This window comes from Coenobita brevimanus, chromosome 62 (genome assembly GCF_032717465.1).
Source record: "Coenobita brevimanus isolate Jiangsu-jjx chromosome 62, ASM3271746v2, whole genome shotgun sequence".
In the NCBI taxonomy this organism is placed as follows: Eukaryota; Metazoa; Arthropoda; class Malacostraca; order Decapoda; family Coenobitidae; genus Coenobita; species Coenobita brevimanus.
The window spans coordinates 32,809,631-32,832,325 of record NC_137015.1 but is presented as its reverse complement, the minus strand read 5'-3'; positions in this window follow the sequence as shown (position 1 = coordinate 32,832,325).

The following is a 22,695-nucleotide window of genomic DNA, read 5'->3' as shown; positions in this document are numbered from 1 at the left end:
AACGGCGGTGCTATAGAACTAAAGCTAACACTGCCGGAATGGCTGGCCGGAATAAAAGTACTGAAAGTGGTGAGGAACGGAAATGGCTTCCTCATAATTTGAGCCAAGGTGTGGAACAGTAATGGTGTCTGTCTGATGAACATATAGGACAGTAACAGTGAGTGCTTGAATGTAAAGGTGTGGAACAGGAACGGGGCTGAAACAGGATTGGAGCCAGGTTGATGAGCGTGAAGGTGTGAAACAGGTGGGATCAGCAGCCAGAAGGGAAGATTGGTGCAGGGGAAAGTGTTCAAGGGGTTTGGGTGAGGAGATGTCAACATAAAAGTGTATTATTTATTACAGGCAACCCATCCCACTGATAGAGAGAACACTTACACTGAACTGTAACCTGTATCTGCTCTTGTAAGTGCTTTTTGTTCTGCAAGTAGTACGGTGCATCATTCAGTTACTGTCTGGTGCTCATGAACACGTGTACTTTTGATAGTGGCCTACCACCGATTCCCAAGCCTGACAGGCACGCCTACATCTATACCTGCGCTGCATTATTATCTTTACCTGTGTTGCTAAAACGCCAGGTATATGATAATAATGCATATTCACCTAGTTACTGTCTTTGCTTTTGTTGAGGAAGTGTTCATTTTAAAGTTTAAATATTTACTCCGCCAATACTGCCATATCTGCAGCACCTATCATCACAAAGTATAGTACATCTGCCTCCCCTCCACCCCCACCCCCATCGCCACCTACCATCATCACACCTAATTCAGCTCACTTCAGCTTTCCAGCCAATCTGTTTTCTAGCTCCCCTCACAATATCATTTATGTAGAACGGACAGGAAGTATTCACATGCCTTCATAGACTGTACCTGTGCTGTACCTGTATGTACTTGAATGGACTGATGGAAATAACATAGCCTAAAAGACCCTGTAAGACCTTCAGTGACTGAAGTACATCAGAGTTAACTGGTGATGGCTGAATAACATATACGGTAAATGAATCAGACATATTTCTACTAACCAGATGTGATTCCCAAATATATTGCACCTAACCACAATGGATGTACAATGACTTGATTACATCTGAATGAATAGAAATTGATCCCAACTAATCTGACTGGGTTTGACAATGCATTCCAACCATTTTCTGTCTAACTGTATAATACAAGAGTTACCCGATACTCTCAGTCCTTCACGTTTCAACAGGTAAACACTAAAACGATTTTCTCTAGTTTGTATTTTCCTAGTTTGTATTTCTCTGTGACTATGACTTCCAGTCTTTTAAATGCAGTGTCCGGGCGTCTGGAAGTGAATGGATCTTGAATTCGGCTCTCCTAAGTTCCCTGGATGCCTTTTTTTTTTTTTTTTTACTTCTCTGCATGAAAAAAAAAAATAGTAGTTTATATTTATAAGTTATGAATGGATATGAATGTACCAGAATGATGTAACTGCACTTGACAGACTGAATCGACCATGTTGATCTGGCTACACCTGAATTAATGTAAATCGACCAGTATAGACTTGGCTGACTTAAATGCGATTGAACTGACCTGACTGGCCTATGCAAGTAAAGGACTTAACTGAACCTGGGTGATCCTAAATTGATGCAAATGGTCTTCCTTGGATCTATGCTGATGTAGCTGAACCTGCACGAACCTAAACTGACCTAACTAAACCTGAACTGACCTCAATTAACTAAGCCAAACCTAAAATACCCTAATATGAAGCTCATACAATGAATCATCCGCAAAGTGACCTCCGGATTAAAATTGTGATTAACAGATCAGACAAGAAATACTGTTTCCATTATTTACTTATCATTTCTCATTTCTCATGACGGTAACCGAGTCCCTTGTAACTGGAGATCCTATGTGTTGCAGGAGGAGGAGGAGGAGGAGGAGGAAAGTAGGCTGAAATAACCCTTTGACTTCCAATTGTTTATAGTACCTTGCCTTCAATTCTGGCTGACGTCACACAATTTCACACAGCTAAAACACACCATAACAGAAAGGTTAAAATAAATGAATACGTAAATAAACACCCTGACCAAAACTAACAACTCTACTCATTCCAGTTAACCCCTGACGATTCTCTTGAGCTCCGGGAAACTCGTCGCAATTATAGTTCTTGGAAACGTAGCTGGGTGGTGGCTGTGGCAGTGACAAGAATATTATAAGACGAACAAAACCCTCAGATGTTAGCTTGAACGAAAAAATAAATATATAAGTAAATAAAAGTGTGTTCATAGCATTAAAAGGGAAATTCGGTGTAGCCTGGAATTCTTTGTTAAAACTGCTCTCAGGTGAACAAAAATGGCCTGGTACTTAAATAAAACAAAGCAGTGAGTCCATAACAGGGAAACAGTTAACAAATCCCTTCACCACAAACAAACCAGCATAAGTCGATTAACCCCTTCAATCCAGTGGCGTCCTTTTTTGATAATCTTACTCCTGTCAGACGATTTTTATTCAACGTAGGAAAACCCTCAAATAGTGAAGGGGGTTAATGAAGCCTGTTTCTAAATCTTCAAGTTCGAGACATCTGCCCTAGCAAACTATAAATCTAAATATAAATCACTCGGCTGAAGAAAATAGGGTGATCCACTGGTAGCAAAAATAACGTTAAAAATGATGTCAATATTGTCTTTCACCCTTTCACACTATGAGAGACTACCCCTCCCCCCCCAAAAAAAAAAAAAAAAAACTCAAAATTGCTTTATGGTGGGAAAATGGAAGTCGTCAATGTACTGAATGAATTAAGAAAGTAGTGTACAGTACTAAGACAAATGAGTACTTCCAATCTCTCTCTCTCTCTCTCTCCCTCTCTCTCTCTCTCGTTTCATTCCTATTTCCCTCTCTCCACACACTTATTCTTCCTTCCCCTCCTTTCTATCTTCCTTCCTTCCTTTCTCTGTCATTCCTACCTTCCTTCTTTCAAAGCTCCCTCTCTCCCTCCCTCCCTCCCTTCCTTCCCTCCATTCTTCCTTCCTTCGCTTCATCCTTCCCTCCTCCCTTTCATCACATTCATTTTCATTTTCTCTCTCTCCCTCTCTCTTTCCCTCTTCCTCCTCCCTCCCTCCCTCTCTCCCTACTTCCTTCCTTCCCACTCTCCCTCCCTTCCTCCCTCCCCATAGGCTTTAATTGAAAACGTGAGAGAGAGAGAGAGAGAGAGAGAGAGAGAGAGAGGCAGGTCACGTGCCAATGTTATGATGCCCAAGGGAGAATGCCGGATTACAGAGCTGATGATCTTTCAATTGTGGCGGTTGTGGTAGTTGTGGTAGCTGTGGCAGTTGTGGTGGGTGTGGCAGATGTGGATGTGGTAGCTGTGGTGACTGGTGGTTGTGGCAGGTGTGTGGTCGTGTCAGATGTGTAAGTTGTGGTGGTGATGGTATTTGTATGCTTATGGTAGTTCTGGTTAAGGTTGTGGTAGTTGTGATGGTTTGGTGGTTGTGGTGATGGTAGCTGTGGTGATTGTGGTGGTTGTTGTGGTCGTGGTGACTGTGGCGATGGTAGTTATGTTAAATGTCGCAGTTGTGGTACTGGTATACTCTTTTTACTCTAACCTGGCCAAAATTGTCATCTCTCTATCTTGAATGCTGATTAATAACAACAGATTTAAACTACATTATGATACTAGTCACGAAGAAGTGCTATTAAGTGTATACAGAACTACAGCATTATTTTACTCTGCCTCTGGGCGACGTGAAATAAGCTGCAGAAGGACAAACATCTGGGCCAAGTTAAGGTGAATAATCTATAGTCGAGGTAAACATGTGATAGTAATAGTAATGAGACTAACATCTAGGCTCTCTCTCATCTATACCCCTTTCATTTTAACTTGGCCTAAAACTGCCATCTCTCCCTCCTGAATGCTGAGTTGTACCAAAATTTTAAGACTGTTTTATACCAGTCACGAAGAAGTGCTACGGAAAGGAAGAACAGTCGTAGTACTGCCCTTTTCTGCCACTGAGCTACGTGAAATAAGCTACAAAAGGACGAAAATATGGGTCAAGTTAAAGTGAAAGGAATATAGTAAAATCGTCTAAGGTAGGACTGAATAACAAAACTCATCTATAATAGGAAATACTTAACGAAATACGGTTATAGATCATAATAATAGGGATAGATCGATTTTAATTCTCTCTCTCTCTCTCTCTCTCTCTCTCTGCCAAGTTTCCAATCAGTGCAGGTCGCGTGGCAGTGTGGTCCCTGTCAACACCCCCTCCCCTCCTCCCCCCTTCCCTTTTAAGTCCCTCTCACCCACTCCTCTCTCTCTCTCTCTCTCTCTCTCTCTCTCTCTCTCTCTCATCCACTCTCTTTTCTTTTTTCTTTCCATTTCATCCCATCTTCCCAGTCATCCAACCCTCATTCTCCCTTTCACACTCATTCCCCCTCTCTCTTACTTTCCTCCTCCCCCTCCCTCTTTATACTTCTCTCTCTCTCTCTCTCTCTCTCTCTCTCTCTCTCTCTCTCTCTCTCTCCAATTCGCTTACATCTCTTTATTCCCTCTATTCCCTCTCTTTACGCTCCTCACCATCCCTCCTCTCTCCTTTTACTTTCCTTCTCTTTTAGTTTTCCTTTCCACATCGAGGGGGAAAATCGTATATAATAATTCTTCTTGCATCTCCCTGCCTTTCCATCACTCTCCCTTTTTCTCCCCTTAGCCTATAACTCTCCATCCCCTCTGCCTATTCCTCCCTCCTCCCACCCTTATTTCTACTCCCTTTTCCTCCCTCACCAATCTCTCTTGTCTTTCCCTTCCTTTTCATCTCTCCTTCATTCCCTCTCCCTCCTCCTCCTCCCCATTTTTCTTCCCCACGCCCCTCTCCCTCCCCCTCCTCGTATCTTTCCCTCTTCCCCTTCTCTCTCCCTCAGCCCTCCCTCTCCTTCCCATACCTCTTCCCATAGAGGTATATCTCCATGTCCCTTCCTCCCCACCTCCCCCACCCCCACCCCCCACCCACTTCCTGCGCCTGGGATGGCCCCCCGCCCAGCTGGTGGCCACGTGCCTGGGTGTTGTCCTAGCGGGGGTTAAAACACAAGGGGTCGGGGTTCGAGCCAGTGCTAGGGGACTGAAGGGCAGATTTTTCTCGTGCTTTATTGTTGGGTCGTCTGATTGGTATAAATCTTTTTATTATTTCTTCATTCTTTTCTCACGTGCTCCATCAGGCCGATTATTTTCCCTCTCCTGGGGAGGGAGTTGGAGAGAATAAACACACTAAGATAATTACTGTAGATAGAAAAACAGACAGGTAGACAGACAGAGTGATGGACGGATGGACACGCAAAAACAGATACACAAATTATCATGTTATATATACAGTATATATATATATATATATATATATATATATATATATATATATATATATCTGTGTGTGTGTGTGTGTGTGTGTGTGTGTGTGTGTGTGTGTGTGTGTGTGTACAAACGACTAAAAGTATACACTGACAGATGGATTTTGCGAGCGAGAGAGAGAGAGAGAGAGAGAGAGAGAGCCAGCTTTAATAAAGACACCGGGTACTCAAGTGGCGAGTGATTTGAAATTTACACCCCCTCTTCTACCCCCTCCCCTCCCCCCCTCGTCCCCACTCTCTTTCTTCTTTTTCCCCTCTTCTCTTTCTTCTTCCTACCCTCCCTCCTTCTCTGTCCGTCTGTCTGTCTGTCTGCAGTAATATCTGTCTGTCACTCTAGCCTATCTTTTTTTTTCTTTCTATTTTGTCCGTCACTACTTCACGTCTCTCTCTCTCTCTCTCTCTCTCTCTCTCTCTCACATCAAAATACCCTATTCAATTCTCTCCTCTCCACCCCATTCATATTCAACACTCCTCTTTATCTCTAATATCCTGCCTCCCTCTCTCTTTCTCCCGACCCTTCCCCCCTCTCCCCCCCCTTCTCTTCCGTCTTAATGTCTGTTTATAATCGTTTCTAGTCGTTCTTTTGCCAATCGACTGTTATCCCATTAGCTATCAATCTATCCATCTACCCATCTATCAATATATATCTATCAGCTTTAAATATCTCCAGTCTTCTCTCTCTCTCACACACAGTCTCACCTCATCAAATATTGATTCCTTCGTCTTTATAAAGCTTTCATTCAATCTTCACTTAATTCTCTCTCTCTCTCTCTCTCTCTCTCTCTCTCTCTCTCTCTACCAGTTCATATTCTTCCCGTACCTCCCATATTTCTCTCTCCTCCCTCATCTTTCCTCCCCGTTCACCCTTCCCCCCGTTACCCACCCCTTCTTCTTACCATCCCTTCCCCACCTTCCCTTCTCTCCCTTACATCCTCTCTCCCTTTTCTCAATCTCATCTTTCCCTCCCTCTCTCCTTTACTTCCCCTTCATCTATTCCTCGCTTCCTTCTCCCCACCTCTCCTTTCCTCCTCCTCTCACCCTCTCTCCCCTTGCTCTTCCCTTTTCCCTTCCCTCTTCCTTACCCCTCCAACTTCTCCTTCCGTCCTTCCTCCCTTCTTTCCCACTCAAATGAACCTTCAACATTTCTTCTTCACTACTGTTGCAATCATTATACACAAACTGCATTGCAATATAGTAAACAATGATACAGTTCCAGCATTTAAAAATCGCCTGGATTAATATGAAGCCGCTAATCCCCAGTTTAACACGTTCATGGCAGGATAAAAAAAAAAAAAGAAGACTGACTTAATTTCGCTTTCCCTCACCCACACCAACAGGACACTACTGGCCATTTAATATTTTCACTACGGGGACGCCTTTTTTTTTTTTTCATTTTATTCTTGCTGCTTTCAGACGTATTGAGAGAGAGAGAGAGAGAGGAGGGATCTGTAGTCATTACCTCCTCCACTGAAAGACCAATAAAATATACGTCATCGGACTGAAAGGGATAATATTATTTTTCGTATGCAGGCTAAAGCAGTGAAGAATTTATTTTCCATTCGTCCTATCCTATGAAAACACCCGGAGTGCTTTGCTGTTGTGCGCTGTGGTCCTTCTCACTTTTTCCTGACGGGTTTATCGAGAGAGACGCTGAAGGGGAGGGGGGGGTAGGGAGGAGTCTTTTTCTTTCCTGTTATTATCTTAGGCTCATAAAACAGATACCACAGTTGCAGATGATGTAACAAAGGCCTCGAGGGGATCAATAAGAATGTTGTTTGATTTGTATTGTATCTTTTTTTTTTCTTTTAATTCTCATTGTCCTCTCTCCTCCTCCTCATCTCCCCAACACTCCCCCGTCGCACTCCTCCATCCTTTCTTTCCTCTCCACCCCTCCTCTCCTCTCCCCCCGCCGCCCCTCCTTGTACTCTTCGTCGTCCCCCCTCCCTTCCCCAACTTTCCTCCCCTCCACTTCTTCCTTTCTCTTTCTCCACCCTTCCTCCTCCTCCTCCTCCTCCTCCTCTTCGTCTCCTCCTCCTCTTCTCCTTCTCTTCCTCCTCCCCCACCTTCCCTGCCCCTCTCCTCCACAGTCCCCTCATTCCTCGCCACTAGGTCTGCCTTATCTATACTGTGGAGCACCATTCACGGCCTCCCCCTTCATCTCCCCTCCCCTCCCCTCCCCTCCCCGTCCCTTCAACCCTCTGTTCTCCCCTCTCTTCTCTCTCTCCCTCTCTTCCTCCTCTTGCTCTCTTCTCCTTTATCTTCACTTATCTCTTCTCTCTCATTCCTCTCTCTCCCTCTTGTCTCCACTTTTCATCATCTCTCCTCCTTTCTCTTCTCCCCTCGCTCCTCTCCTCTCCTCAGTTTTTCTCTCCCTCTCCTTTCCGTCCCTCCTCTTACTTTTCTCTCTTTGCTCTTATCCCATCTCTTTCTTTCCCCTTTCCTTATTTTCTTTCACTCCTCACCTTCCTCTTCATTCTTCCTCACCTTCTTATTCTACTCTTTCCTCTTACTCTCATCCCCTCCTCTTACTTTCTCTTCCTCTCTCTTCTTCCGTTCTTCTCATGTTCTCTCTCCCTTCCCCCTCACTCTTCTCCTTACCTCTCCAGCTTTTTACCTCCTTTCTCCTCCCTCTCAGTTTCTCCTGTACTCTCTTCTTCTCTTATTTTTCCTCCCTTGCGTTTCTCTCTTCCTGTTCTATATCCTCTCTCTCTCTCTCTCTCTCTCTCTCACCATCTTCCCTCTCTATCTCCTTCCCCCTTCCCTCTCTGCAACTCCCTCCTCCCTTCTTCCATCCTCCCCTTCCCTCTCTATCTTCTTTCCAATTCCTTCCCTATCCCTTCTTCCCCGTTCCCCTTCTCCTCTCTTCCACTCCCTCCCACTTCCCATTCTCTCTCTCTCTCTCTCTCCTCATCACCTCGTACCGTCCTCTCATCTTATCTCCCCTCTCTCCTTCCCCTCCACCTCTCTTCCCTTTTCACCATTTCACTTCTCCTTCCCCTCTCATCCCCTTCCTTTTCCCCCCCTCTTTGTTCATTCCCCCTCCCCACACTCTGCACCCTCTTCCTCTCCCTCCTTCAGATTTTCTCCCCATCATCTTTTCCCCTCCCCACTCCCTTACCACTCGCCATTCTTTCCTTCCCTTCTCTCCCCATCATCTGATTCCCCTTCCACTTTATTTCCTCCTCCTCCCCTCCGTTCCCTTCTCCCCATGTCCCTCCTTCCCTTTCCCTCTTACCTTTCTTCCCTCTTGTATTCACCACTCCTCATTCCTTCCCCTTCCTCTCCCATGTCCCCCTCTCCCTCCATCCCCACCTCCTCCTCTCCCTTCCCTTCCTTTATCACTACTTCTCTCTTTCCCACCTCATCCCTTCCCATGCCCCTATCTCATTTTCCCCTCCCCTCCCTCCTCCCTCTCCTACCCATCTCCCTTCCACTCCTACTCTTCCTTTTCTTTCTCGCCCTTCCACCCTCCTTTCCTCTTGTATTCCCTCTCCCTATCCTTCCCTCCTCTCCTCCGTTCCCCCCCATCCCTCCTTCACCTTTCCTTCCTCTTTCACTGCTTCCCCCCCTTTCCTCCCCTCCTCCCTTCTTTCCCCCTTTCTCCCCCTCCTCTCCACTTTCTCCCTTTCTCCCCCTCCTCTCCACTATCCCCTTTTCCTCCCCTCCTCCCTTCTTTCCCCCTTTCTCCCCCTCCTCCCCGCTTTCCACCTTTCCCATCCTCCCCAATTATTCCCTCCACCCCTCCCCCTTCCCTCCCCTCCCCTCCCCTCCCCTCCCCCCGGCCTAATCGCGGTGAAATTAAACCATTAAATCTGACAAAACGGGAGATAAACACGAGGAAGCCGCTCAGGGCCAGGGGTGGGGGGAGGAAGAGGGGGAGGGGAGGAGGAAGGAAGCGGAGAGTGGGAGAAGAAGGAAGAGAAGGAGGGAAGAGGGACATCATGGAGGAGGAGGAGGATATTCGAATGTGGGTGAAAAGGAGGGGGATAGGAAGAGCAGAGTAGGAGGAAGAAGAGGAAGGAGGGGAAGAGAAAAATAGATGATGATGATGATGATGATTTAGAAGAGATGAGAAAAGGAAATGAGGTGGAAAGGAAGTGAGGGGGGAAGAGATGAAAGGAGTACAGTAGAAGGAAGAAGAGTCAAGAAGAGGGAGGAAGAGGAGGAGGAGGAGGAGAGGAAATATTGGGAAAACAGTCAAAACACACACACACACACACACACACACACACACACACACACACACACACACACACACAAATTAAAGAAAGTAAAAAAAATGAAATCCGGCTCTGAACCAACCTTGCCACGTGGCCGTTAACCCTTTGGCCATCTGGCGTGAGAGAGAGAGAGAGAGAGAGAGAGAGAGAGAGAGAGAGAGAGAGAGAGAGATACTGACATAACTAAACATACAGACAGACAGACAGAGGTAAACAGACATACACACAGACAGACAGACAGCAGACGAAAATATAGATAGATATGTTGTACAGATGGATAGACAGATTGAGGGACAGTGATAATAATACTGTTAAATGGAAATAACTGAACTGATAAATGCAGGCAGGAAGATGGTGTGTGTGTGTGTATGTGTGTGTGTGTGTGTGTGTGTGTGAGTACTGCTGCCAGACTGAGACTCACAGATAGACTGATACAGTGAGATTCAGACCGACCGACAGACAGACTGATATAGATAGATAGATGAAAAGACAGATAGACAGGTTCAGAGAGAGAGAGAGAGAGAGAGAGAGAGCGTGGGAAAACCTATTCTCCCATGCTCCTCACCCCCCTCCCACCCGCGCCTACTCCTCAGGGATGCATGGTTGGCAGAATCACTTAATTACTTGTTTTGCCAGATGGGCTGTGCGCCTAGCAGCACTTCTAGGTGGTACACTCTCTCTCATCCCTAGGCACGGTATGGTGGCTGTGGGATATGTGGTTCTCCTTCTTCTACTACTCCTGTCACTACTACTACTTTCACTATTACTACTACTACTACTACTACTGATGATGATGATGATAATGATGATGATGAAAAAAACGCGTGCTTACTTTGTTGTTATTTTTGTTTTTTGTCTTCTTTGATATATTGGTTCACACACCTCTGCTGAGCAACCTTCAATGCCTCGCTGGTGTCTAATTGGCTTTTTGTTACCTGTATTTCCTATGTATTCCTTGTACCCTCGCCCTGCCCTCCCTCCCTCCCTCCTCTCCGTACATCCATGCACCCTCTGCTTCCCTCGCATCCAGTGTCTGTGAGAAATCCTTGCTTTAAATATTACCTAGAGACCTAAAACACCCACCTTGAATGAACGTCCACTCCTCCATACCCAACCATCTGCCATCACCTCAGGCCATCCTGCACACTCTTCCCTCCCCTCCTTCCACACAAAAAAATAAAAATGAAAATAAAAATAAATAAATAAATAAATAAATAAATCCAAAACCATCGCCAGAATATGACTGATATTTTACACATGGCTTTACTGGCTTGAGACGAAGGAATATTAGTTTATTTGGAAAGATCTGATGGCCCAAAAGAACTTCGAGGGAATTAAATATAGCACAGTACGAATGACCTGGCGGAAGTAATGTCAATTGGATGTCACCCTGTTTGACTTAATTACCTGCTGGATCTGTTCTAACTTAAATAGGCCCAGATTAACTTAAATGGGCGAGGTCTGCAATGACTGTTTTGATCTGGTTGAAATAAATGGTTCTGTGTCAATCTTCATGGACCTGAAGCGAACTAAATGGATATCAGTGGACGTAGGTGGATTGGAGTGAACCTGAAATGACTCTAAACTTGATATAGACTAAATTCACCTCCAAAGAACTGAGTGAACCTACAATGACCTGACTGAACCAGCACTGACTGAATGAACCCGAAGCAGCCTAACTGAAGAGCCCTGAGTTCACCTGGAATGACCTACCTGCACCTGATATTACCTAAATGGCTCTCAAATTTCTTCAGTCGACCTAAATTGACCCGACTCTTCATTATGTAGTCGGTGAATGGGCGTAATTTAACATGAAAGGATGTAAATGAATACAGAAAGGCTTGACATTGCTTAAGGAGAGAGAGAGACAGAGAGAGAGAGAGAGAGAGAGAGAGAGAGAGAGACGAACTTGTTTCTATAAGTAGTGGTTTGCACACTCACCTGGTAAAATTTATCGTTAATTCCGACGATGATGCCAGGGCGATGCAGGTGTGAGGTCAACTATTGTGGTATTATTTTAAGAAGATACGTTTAAACTGGAAATGAGAGAGAGAGAGAGAGAGAGAGAGAGAGAGAGAGAGAGAGAGAGAGAGAGGATCTCACGAATTTTTGGTCGCGGTATTTCCCTTAGATCGCAGTATTCCCCTTTCTTTTAGTACACAATATTTTTTTTAATCCTCACAATCATCATCGTCATCATCATCATCATCACCATCTGACAAGGTGGTGGTGGTGATGATGATGATGATAATGGTGAAGATGACTCTCTGATCTCACTGGGCACACGCTGCAGGGGAAGTGGACGTCCTTGGGCAACCTTTACCCATCTTGTACTACCTGTGTTACGAGGCTGCTTGCAACACCAACGCAGGAAGGTGGGGTCGGCACAGACGTACGCCAACGCAGAGAAAAGGTTACATTATGCCACTCCCGTCCCTTCTTAAGTGACGTTTACGACATGCAGGGAATACATGGGTAGTTTTTTGCCCCTCTTTTTGCACTAGACGCGGGGAACGTATGGACTGAATTTTTTTTTTTTTTTTTAATGTAGGTTTCGGTACTTCAGACATCATTCATCATAACCCATTTTAGTAAATATTCCTTAAGAGAACTTCCAACGTCAACAAGAACAGCCTTTATCTCAAAAAGCGACACTACTCCCACATAAATTACTAGCAGAGGCTGTTACGTACAAAATATTCCAACGAGTGGCTTTGAATCTTAATATTATGAACGGTTCTTATGGTGCACTATAAACTCGTCTTTTCGTAGCCAGAATTAATGGAAAAAGTGTCATCTTACTTCCATTTGAGACTGTTTCTGTGTTCTCTTTCATTTTCATTACAGTCACTACCTGCCTCTCCACTGCCTCTCCCTGCCTCCTCCTACCTCCATCTCTGCCTCTCCCTGTCTCTTTCAGTCCCTCCCTGCCACCTCCTACCTCTATCTCTGCCTCTCCCTGTCTCCTTCTACCTCCATCTCTGCCTCTCCCTGTCTCTTTCAGCCGCTCTCTGTCTCCTCCTACCTCTCTCTGCCCCTCCCTGTCTCCCTCTACCTCTCTGCCTTCTTTTACCTCACTCTGCCTCTTTTTCTACTTCTCTTTACCTCTCCCTCTCTCCTGTCTCTTTTTCTAGCTCTCTTTACCTTTCCCTCCCTCCTGCCTTACTCAAGATCACCTTACTATTCTCTGCCTCCTCCTGCCCCTCCCTTTCCCCAGTGCTTCCCTTTCCCTACTCCACAAAAAATAAAAATAAAATAAAAAAAAAATTAAAAAAAAATCTTGTCTATACTTCTTTTCCACTCTCGCTTCTCCCGTTCTGTTCTCTGACCCAATCTTTATCTCTCTTCTTTTTTTCTCTGTCTTCCTATCGTCTCATTCACTTGGTCTTCCTCCGCCTCATTTCTTCCTGCTTCCTACTTGTCTCTCTCCGTCTCCCCCTTTATCCTCCATCTCTTCTCTTCTCCCTTCTTCCTCTCTTTTTTTCTCGCCTTTTTGCTTCCTCCTTCTCTCTTCTTCCTCTCTTTTTCTCGATCTTTTTCTTCCTCTTCATTCTTTCTCCCTCCCTTTTCCTCGCCTTTTCTTCCTCCTTCACCCTTCTTCCTCTCTTTTTTCGCCATTTTTCTTCCTCCCTCTCCCTTCTTCCCTTCTTTTCCTCGCCCTTTTTTTCCCCCACTCCATTCTTCCTCCTTCCTCTCCCTACCTCCCTCTGCCTCCTACATCTCTCCCTACCTCCCTCTGCCTCCTACATCTCTCCCTACCTCCCTCTGCCTCCTACATCTCTCCCTACCTCCCTCTGCCTCCTACATCTCTCCCTACCTCCCTCTGCCTCCTACATCTCTCCCTACCTCCCTTTGCCTCCTACTTCTCTCCCTACCTCCCTTTGCCTCCTACTTCTCTCCCTACCTCCCTTTGCCTCCTACTTCTCTCCCTACCTCCCTTTGCCTCCTACTTCTCTCCCTACCTCCCTTTGCCTCCTACTTCTCTCCCTACCTCCCTTTGCCTCCTACTTCTTTCCCTACCTCCCTTTGCCCCCAGCACCTCTCCCCCTCCCCTCCCCCCCCCGCCTGCCAGACCCCCCTGTGTGCTGTGGAGAGGTATTAACTGGTGCACAAGTAGGGACAGTTGGTGATATTGGGCGTGAGCACCGGTGTTACCCCCCACCCCCTCCACCACCACACACACTCACCCCATCTGTGTGTGTGTGTGTGTGTGTGTGTGTGTGTTTTCCTGCTCCACACACACACACACACACACACACACACACACACAAGAATTAGTAAAATGTATAAATAATATTCTGCCTGCTATGGTGCCAAACACTCTCTCTCTCTCTCTCTCTCTCTTTTGGTGACCCGCAATAATGAAGAGTCTAACAATGCCATCTTCAATCATTCAACATTTCCTTTTTTTCTACAATACTCATCAGCATACGACTTACTACTGTGCGATACATTGCGGCCAAAAAACGCTTGTCAAGGATTAAGTGCCAACATTAAAAAAAAAAAAAAAAAAAAAAAAAAAAAAAAAAATTGGTCACGAGACTCATATGACACAAAACATAGCTATACCCTTTTTACTCTGACTTGGCCCAATTCTGCCGTCTCTCCAACTTAAGTGCCGAGTTGTAGCTATAGAGTAATACTAAAATATCATGCTTGTCAGAAAGGAGTGCAATGGAGAGGCTGTAGTGCCGCAGCGCTGTCTTTTCCTGCCACCGAGCTACGTAAAATAAGCTGCAAAAGGATGAAAATTTGAACCAGTTTAAAGTGAAAGAACTACACGCTTACCACTCCTTAACCTGATAATTCCTCCCTTGTATAATATGCCTCTAGACCTGGGGCATAAACTAAAGCAGGTCTAATACGCCTCCAGACTTAAGGCATGGTCGTGAAGAATACTAAACCCACCAGTGCTTCTCCCCCTTGCCGCCTCACCCCATGTATCTCCTTCCCTTCTTACTTCCCTTCCCTCATCACCCTTTATCACGACAGGGTCTCCCTAATTTATCTATACTCACCTGGCAACAGCAAGAATTATATAAACAAGATATTATCATGCTGAAACATACAAGGGAATATGAACACGACACACACACACACACACACACACACACACACACGCTCTGGTTAGGTAAGAGGTTCTAGTAGTAGTAATAGTAATAGTTGTCATTGTATTCCCAGGTTCATCTGAAACGTGAAGCCAGTGGACTGCAGGCTGAAGTTGCCCTCCTCCTACAGTTCACCATCCTCCTTCTGGGAAACAGGGAGGGAACTGAGGGGCGTTTGTATAACCGAGCAGTGGAGTTACCGTATCATACTGGTGCTACCACGTGAAGGCGCCTCTCCAGCAGGTACCAGAAAGATCCCTAAATGATTAAAATTGGGGTTAAGAGATCATTTCTAACCCCTTCACGGTGAGACAAGCTGAAGAAAATCGTCTGAGAGTGAAGCATTATTAAGTTGGTCAGCTTCCCTAAGAGGTTAATGGAGAGAGTTTTAACCCCTTCACAACAAAACACTTACATAACCTGAATAAAATAGTTTGGAGACTAGGAAACTCGTGTTAAAAGTGCACAAACATATCATTATTATTATCATTATTATTATTATTATTATTATTATTATTATTATTATCATCATCATCACCATCATCATCATCATCATTATTATTATTATTATTATTATTATTATTATGATTATTATTACCATCATCATCATCATCATCATCATCATTATTATTATTATTATTATTATTATTATTACAGACCACCACACACTGCGGTGGAGTGAACTCAGCGTAACCACAAAGATCAGGTCCCATCCCGGTGGCCACGGACCAGCGATGACGGGAGAGAGACCATTTCACTTCCCCAGGGACTCAGGCGGGGCGTTAACACCTGACCTAATCATTCCCAGGTCAACGCTAAAACAAAGCACAACCCCCCCCCCCGTGTGTGTGTGTGTGTGTGTGTGTGTGTGTATGTGTCGGGTATGTGAGGATGGCTGTCATGATATGCTGTGTTTACGTACATGTGTATGTGTCTGTATATGGAAATTAGAGAAACGTGTAGACAGTTACATATATCATACAGGACATTATTTATCTATACCTGTCTATCTATATGGGCTGTCTAATATATAATCTAAGTGTCTGTCTGTCCACTAGAGAAATTAAGGGGGAACTATCTACATGGCGACGAAGTTAATGGCGCTGTTTAAAGGTGCTAAAGTGACACCCCTGGCGGTCAAAAATAGAACTAATCAGGTCAATATGGTGAATTTTGGTGAAGAATTACCGTAGAGTTTTTCCCCCCTTTCCTCCTGCGACCATCTCAATATTACCGTACAACTTCTGAATCACTACATCAGGTCAAGCTGGTGCAGCTTAGTGACAAGGTGGGCAGGTGGTAGGTGAATGTGTTGGGTGGGTCGGCAGATGGGTGGGGTGGACAGGGAAGAAGGTGGATGGATAGATCGGTGGGGTGTGGTGGGGTGGGCAGAGAACTAGATGGGTGCGCAGGGAGAGTGGGCAAGGAGATGAGGTGGGTGGGATGAGCAGGGTGGGCAGGGTTTTGTGGTGGGGCAGCGTGGGCAGGATAGCTTGGGGGGCACGATAGGTGGGTGGATGGGTGAGTGTGGGTGACTGGAAGGGTGGGAATAGTGCATGGTTGGGTAGGGTGAGTGGGTTTCGGGAAAACAGATCCACAGGGGTTAGGTCTACTGGATGAATTGGTCCACGGCAGGAATAGGTCCATAAGGAATATAACCCTGGGGATATGGGTTCAAGAGGGAAAACAGGTCCAATGAGTACAATGGTACACTCGGGGTGGTCTGCCACAGAGAAGTGATCTGCCAGTTCCTGGCAATGCCGGTATGCAAGGTCACAGTTTTTTACCAAGGCAAAGCCAGGGACTCTGCCAGAGAATACACACACACTTAATATATATATATATATATATATATATATATATATATATATATATATATATATATATATATATATATATATATATATATGTATGTATGTATCATCAGTCTGAGACAGTCCACCATAGGATAATGGCCTCTCCCATCTTCTTTCCACACCGACCTATTGGCTGTTAGCTTGTTCCATCTAGCACCAGAGACTCTCCGAATTTCATATCTCCATCTCGTCCTCTGTCAACCTATTCTTCTCACTCCATCTCTGGCCTGCCCTTCAGTTACCGTGGTTGTCCATCTATCATCTGTTCTTCGAAGGACGTGACCTGCCCACATCCATTTCTGCTTTTTGATGGTAGTGATTATATCCTCTGCTCTTGTCAGTTCTGTTATCCATGAAGCTCTCTTTTTATCTCTCCTTGTGACCCTAACATAACCCTCTCTATTCCCCTCTTAGCACTTCTATGTTTAAATTTCAACGTTTCCGATCTGTAAGCTAGAACTGGAAGGATACACTGAATATATAACCGTCTATTAAGGCATAATGGCAACTGCTTTCCCATCATGCAGTTACTCAGTCTGCCAAAACCCTCCAACCCATTCCTCTTCCTGGCATGATTTCACTGTCATAAACTGGGTCCGCCTGAACTGCCTGCCAATTCCTCAGTACAATCTATTCCTTCATCTCCTATTTGGACTGGATGGGTTGGCATGTTTTGACACATATTTTTCGCCTCTGTCACATTAATTTCCAAGCCTACCTTCAGACATCACCCTGTTCAGATCGGCTGTCACTTTCTGTAGTTACTTCCCTGATTCACTGACACGGACTATGCCGTCAGTAAATCTAAGACTGTTCATTCGCTCACCACTGATGTATATATACAGGTAAAGACACAACACAAATTTATAAATATAAACAAAATGGTGCCAGAGAGAGAGAGAGAGAGAGAGAGAGAGAGAGGGGGGGAATAGGGGGGGTGGAACTAAACAGGTTCCCACGACAATTGAGCATCAGAGGGGCAATCACAGGATGGGGTGGGGGGTAGGGGGGTCTTATCTCCCTACCGCAAACACCTCATTACTCACCCATCTCTATAACTGTGAAATTGATAGGGCAGGCCGGGGGAGTGGGGGGGAAAGGATGGGGGAGAAGAGGTGATGAAAGAAAGGGAGGGGTGAAGACAGATATGGTAGGGGGGGAGGAGGAGGAAGTAAACAGGAGAGATGAAACTTAAGAGAGGATGAGATATAAGGGAAGAGGGGAAGAGGAGGACATCTGTCTATCTATCTGTATCTAATTATCTATGTATATCTATCCATATGTATATACATATGTATGTGTCTATATCTACCTAGGTATGTGAGAGAGAGAGAGAGAGAGAGAGAGAGAGAGAGCATATAGACCCTACGCACTCAACGAGGTGGTCCGTCCTTATTAATATTAATAAAAAACTGTCCTCCTATTCACAGACGTAAAGTAAAGGATGGCGTAGCTGAACCCTCGCCTTCCCTCCACACGTTAACTCACACAGTACCTTGACATCTCTTTATCTTTTATTCTCTCTACTTTCAAAGCCTCCAATAACTCCTTCAAGACAGCAACACCTTAACCTTACTGTATTAATGGTAGCAGAGAAAATTCCATCCAAATAAGGATGAACTGTTAACAGGAAAAAGCTTACTCGTGCAGGAAAAACGGAAGGAGGGATTGCAGGACGGAAATCCCCGAGGAAGGTTTATAAGAAAGCTAAGGTATTTGTAGAGCCACGGTGCCTTTGTGGATACAGTGTTAGTCCCCTGATGTGCGTGTATCCTGCGACCGGGGCTCGAACCATATGCTGAGGCAGGCATTTAAGGTGGTTGCTGGTAGTATGTCCTTCCATATATTAGTACAGTATATGTCTGTACCTATAGATTCGTACTAAGGACAGATTCTGACACAAACGCATCCATTACCACACTGACTTAATTGTAAACCGCTTTCACTAGACACTCCTTAACTTGTACTTGTGCAGTATTAGAAAAAAGTTAATTCTAGCGATATCTCTCTCTATAAGGAGTAGATCTGGCCCTGCACTGAATCATACAAAACAGAAGGTAGTAGTAATAACGGCATCCTCGGTGTACACACTGATCGTATAATTCTGACGATATTCCCCTGGCTCCAACTTCAATACATCACTGTTCATGGACACGACACCTCCGTCACCGAGCCACATTCGCTGGTGCTACTTTTCCATGCAATATATGCCTTGGATAAAGCTGTAATGACAGTCTGTACAATACATGATCTCAAAAAGTGGGTCACTCATAGATTTACCAGGTTTAAAGTAAGATAGAAAGCTTATTGATATTTAAGGCTCCAACCACCCCCCTTCCCCACTCATGACAGTTTGTGGTAGCTGCACCTCAATAACAAGGCCATGTTTTGTTTTGCAACCACACACACACACACACACACACACACACACACACACACACACACACACAAGCTCATGGTAAAGATCAAGCTTATAAATACAGAAGGTTCTCGTCCTCTCCCTGGCCCCCCACCCCTCGTACTCCATGCATCCATCGACGCCCTATCTTTATCATCAAGCCGCCTTATTGTATGGGAGAAAGTTTGGTGGTAACCGAGACTGCAATTAATACTCCAGGTAAAGTCTATAAAAACTAATATAAAAAATGTAACACAATTTCCTCGCTCTCGTGTGCAAGTCATGAATGCATTGCACCTTCAACACTTTTTTTGTAAATTGCTCTTATAAGCGAAATTTCTACGTATGATGGTTGGTTATCTGTTAGCTGAGTGTTCTGCTACTGTGCTAAGAAAGGCTTAAGTTACTGGAGATCTTCATCCTGAGGTCGTTGGGATTAAGTGTGTTGGTAAGATTTCGCCATCATGTCCCTGATTATATATATAGTGATGCGACTGGGGTAAACCGTAAATCAGTGGGACTGGGTTGCAGATGGCTTAAAATGGCTGTGTGTGTAGACCATTACATACGACAGCTGAGTGACTGAAAATGAATGAGGTTGCTTTCTCCTGTCTGCGGGTGTCACCTCGCTCTAAACAGTAAACAGAAAGAAAGCGAGAATGCGAGGAGGCTCAGATTAAGTGAAAAGATGTTAAAGAGAAGCGTGAAAATGGGAGAAAGTTTGATGTTAATAAGAGAGGGATTAAAAAAAAAAAAAAAAAAAGGGAGAGTGGGAGGGAGAAAGGGTAGGAGGGGGAGAGGAGTAACAGGGAGGGAGAAGAGGAGGTAAACAAAGAGGAAGGAAGGGGAAAATGAGAGAGAGAGAGAGAGAGAGAGAGAGAGAGAGAGAGAGAGAGAGAGAGAGAGAGAGAGAGAGAGAGAGAGCTATTTTACAGGTACTTTAATCAATGCTTCCCTATTTTAATCCTACTGTATTTTATTTTGCCCACCGAGGGTAAGTCTAGTATTAAAAAACGGATTACAAATGTTCTCGATAAACGTTTCAGTGATGAATGTAATAAAACGTTTGATTTAGGACAGTGCCACTGGATTTTATGAAGAGAAAATCTATTATTATTATTATTATTATTACTACTACTACTACTACTACTACTACTATTATTATTATTATTATTATTATTATTATCTCAACTAACCCTTTCGCTACCAACTGGACACTTGGACATTACGGTATATTCAACAAAAAAAAAAAAAAAAACACGATTTTCCTCAGCTGAGACAGACCCTAAAAAAAAAAGGAAAAAAGAAAAAAAGAAAAAACTCAGATCTGGACATAATTTAAAGACAACCTAATTAAGACACCATAAAGCCTCTCTCTCTCTCTCTCTCTCTCTCTCTCTCTCAGCTCCCTTCCCCTCCCTTCTCCCCTCTCTCACTGTTGACAAAATGACTCAGGGTGAAGGGAAAGAGAGAGAGAGAGAGAGAGGGAGGGAGAGGGAGGAGGGAGGGTGAGGGGAGAGAGCGTATTATATTGGAAGATGAGAGAGAGAGAGAGAGAGAGAGAGAGAGAGAGAGAGAGAGAATTTTAAACTTTCCATTATTTCTTTTATTGGCATGTACTCATAATCGTAACTACAAAATATATTACTTTTACTATTATTATAACTATCATCATCATAAAGACTTACTATCATCATCATCATCATCACCATAAGTAAGATCCTCCTCCTCCTCCTCCTCATCATCATCATCATCATCATCATCATCATCATCATCATCATCATCATCATCACCCTAGAGATTTGACTGAAGGGATTAATACTCTTAGAAATCACTTCATCAATTCCTGTACTCAGCTACTTTGTTTACGAATTCCATAAACAGAAATAAATACAAATAATTATGATAGCAACAATGACAATAATAATAATAATAATAATAATAATAATTATGATGATATGGTGATGACGACGAATCGATGATATAATGATGTTTATCCTACAACAACAACAACAACAACAACAACAACTACTACTACTACTACTATAACTACTACTACTACTGATAATAATAATAATAATAATAATAATAATAATAATAATAATAATAATATTAATAATAATAATAACAATAAAAATAATAATAATAGTTTTGGATGTATTCTTTCAACTCTGCAAAACTTAGAAGACAACCTGATTCAGATTTCAAACTCTTTCCTTCTGTTCCCTGCACACACACACACACACACACACACACACACACACACACAAAACTAGACATTCATATAAACACCAAAGTACTCACAAACATGCACACACAATCACGAACATAAACATACCCAGGAACAAATACTCTCCTCTCTCTCTCTCTCTCTCTCTCTCTCTCTCTCTCTCTCTCTCTCTCTCTCTCTCTCACACACACACACACACACACATTAAGAGAAAACAGAATTGATAAAATGCGTTGCTTTATATTATCCTCTCACACTCACAAGCAACTACGAGGGAGGGAGGCTTGGAAATGGGGAGGAAGGGAGTAGCTGTAAGATGGAGGGACAATGTGGAAGTGGAGGGAGAGAGGGAGGGAGGGAGGGAGTGGTGATGAGGTGGGGGGATAAAAGGGAGGAGTGCATGAGGGTGGGAGGTTTGGAGTGGAAGGAGGGAGGGAGTGAAAGAGACAAGGAAGTAATGATTAGGTGGAGGGATGAAGTGGAGTACATGAGGAAGGGAGGCGTTGAGTGGTGAAGGGAGTGATGATGAGCTGTGACACTGGAAACATGTGATGTATTTTAGGATAATAATTAAAAGGGTTTGAGCTTTTCAGGCCGAGTATATATGTCTTTCTGAACTATAATATGAAGTGTTTGAGCTAGCCTTCATTAATCGTTTCAGTAAGAAAGGCCCTCCCCAATATGCATAACATCACCTGAAAGTATCTGTTTATCTGTCTATTGTCATATTTCAGGAAGGGATGGCCACAAACAAATCGCCTCCAAGTCACCCTGTCCTCCAGCATCACGTTGCCCTCCCTCCTGCTCAAACCCACCCTCATTCATACATCGCCATCCCATTCCTGCACCCCATTCTCGACTTCCCTTTCCCCTTCTACCTCATCCTCAGTTTCCCCTTTCCCCCCTTCCACCTCACCCTCAATTTCCCCTTTCCCCCTTCACCTCATTCACATACACTCTCATAGTCAATCTCTCATTCTCCACTGCAAGGGTTAACTATATGGCAGGTAACTTAGTGGTATAATACAGGTTTTTTTAAGGTGGCGGTATATTCTGTTTGTCATTGCGTCCTTGTTTACATTTTTCCTTCAGTCCACTACATAACTGACTTTGTACTTCCTTATTCACTACTAAAAATACATGAAGATTTTTTTTTTTTAATCACGTGAAAATTCAGTCCATTCTCTCACGCTGCACACTCCATCACTCTCCACCCCTTCAGCCCGACGACTCTCATTTCTATTCTATTCTTGTCACCTCCAGACGATATTATTAAATTCAGAAAGGACCTCTGTTAGTGAGAGGGATAATGAAGGACGTATATAACCCGCGTTATTCAAAATCTTCATCCCAAAGTAAATTAGACTTTTTTCTTTTTTTATTAATGCAACGAAGAAGGAACCCAAGGCCACACTGTCCGAAGATAGCGAGAATAAGGAATGAAATACGTCATCGGATAAAAAGGGGTTGATCATAACGTATTTAAATAACTATTCGTTCAACTGGTAAATTTTTGCGGTTTACGTCGGAGA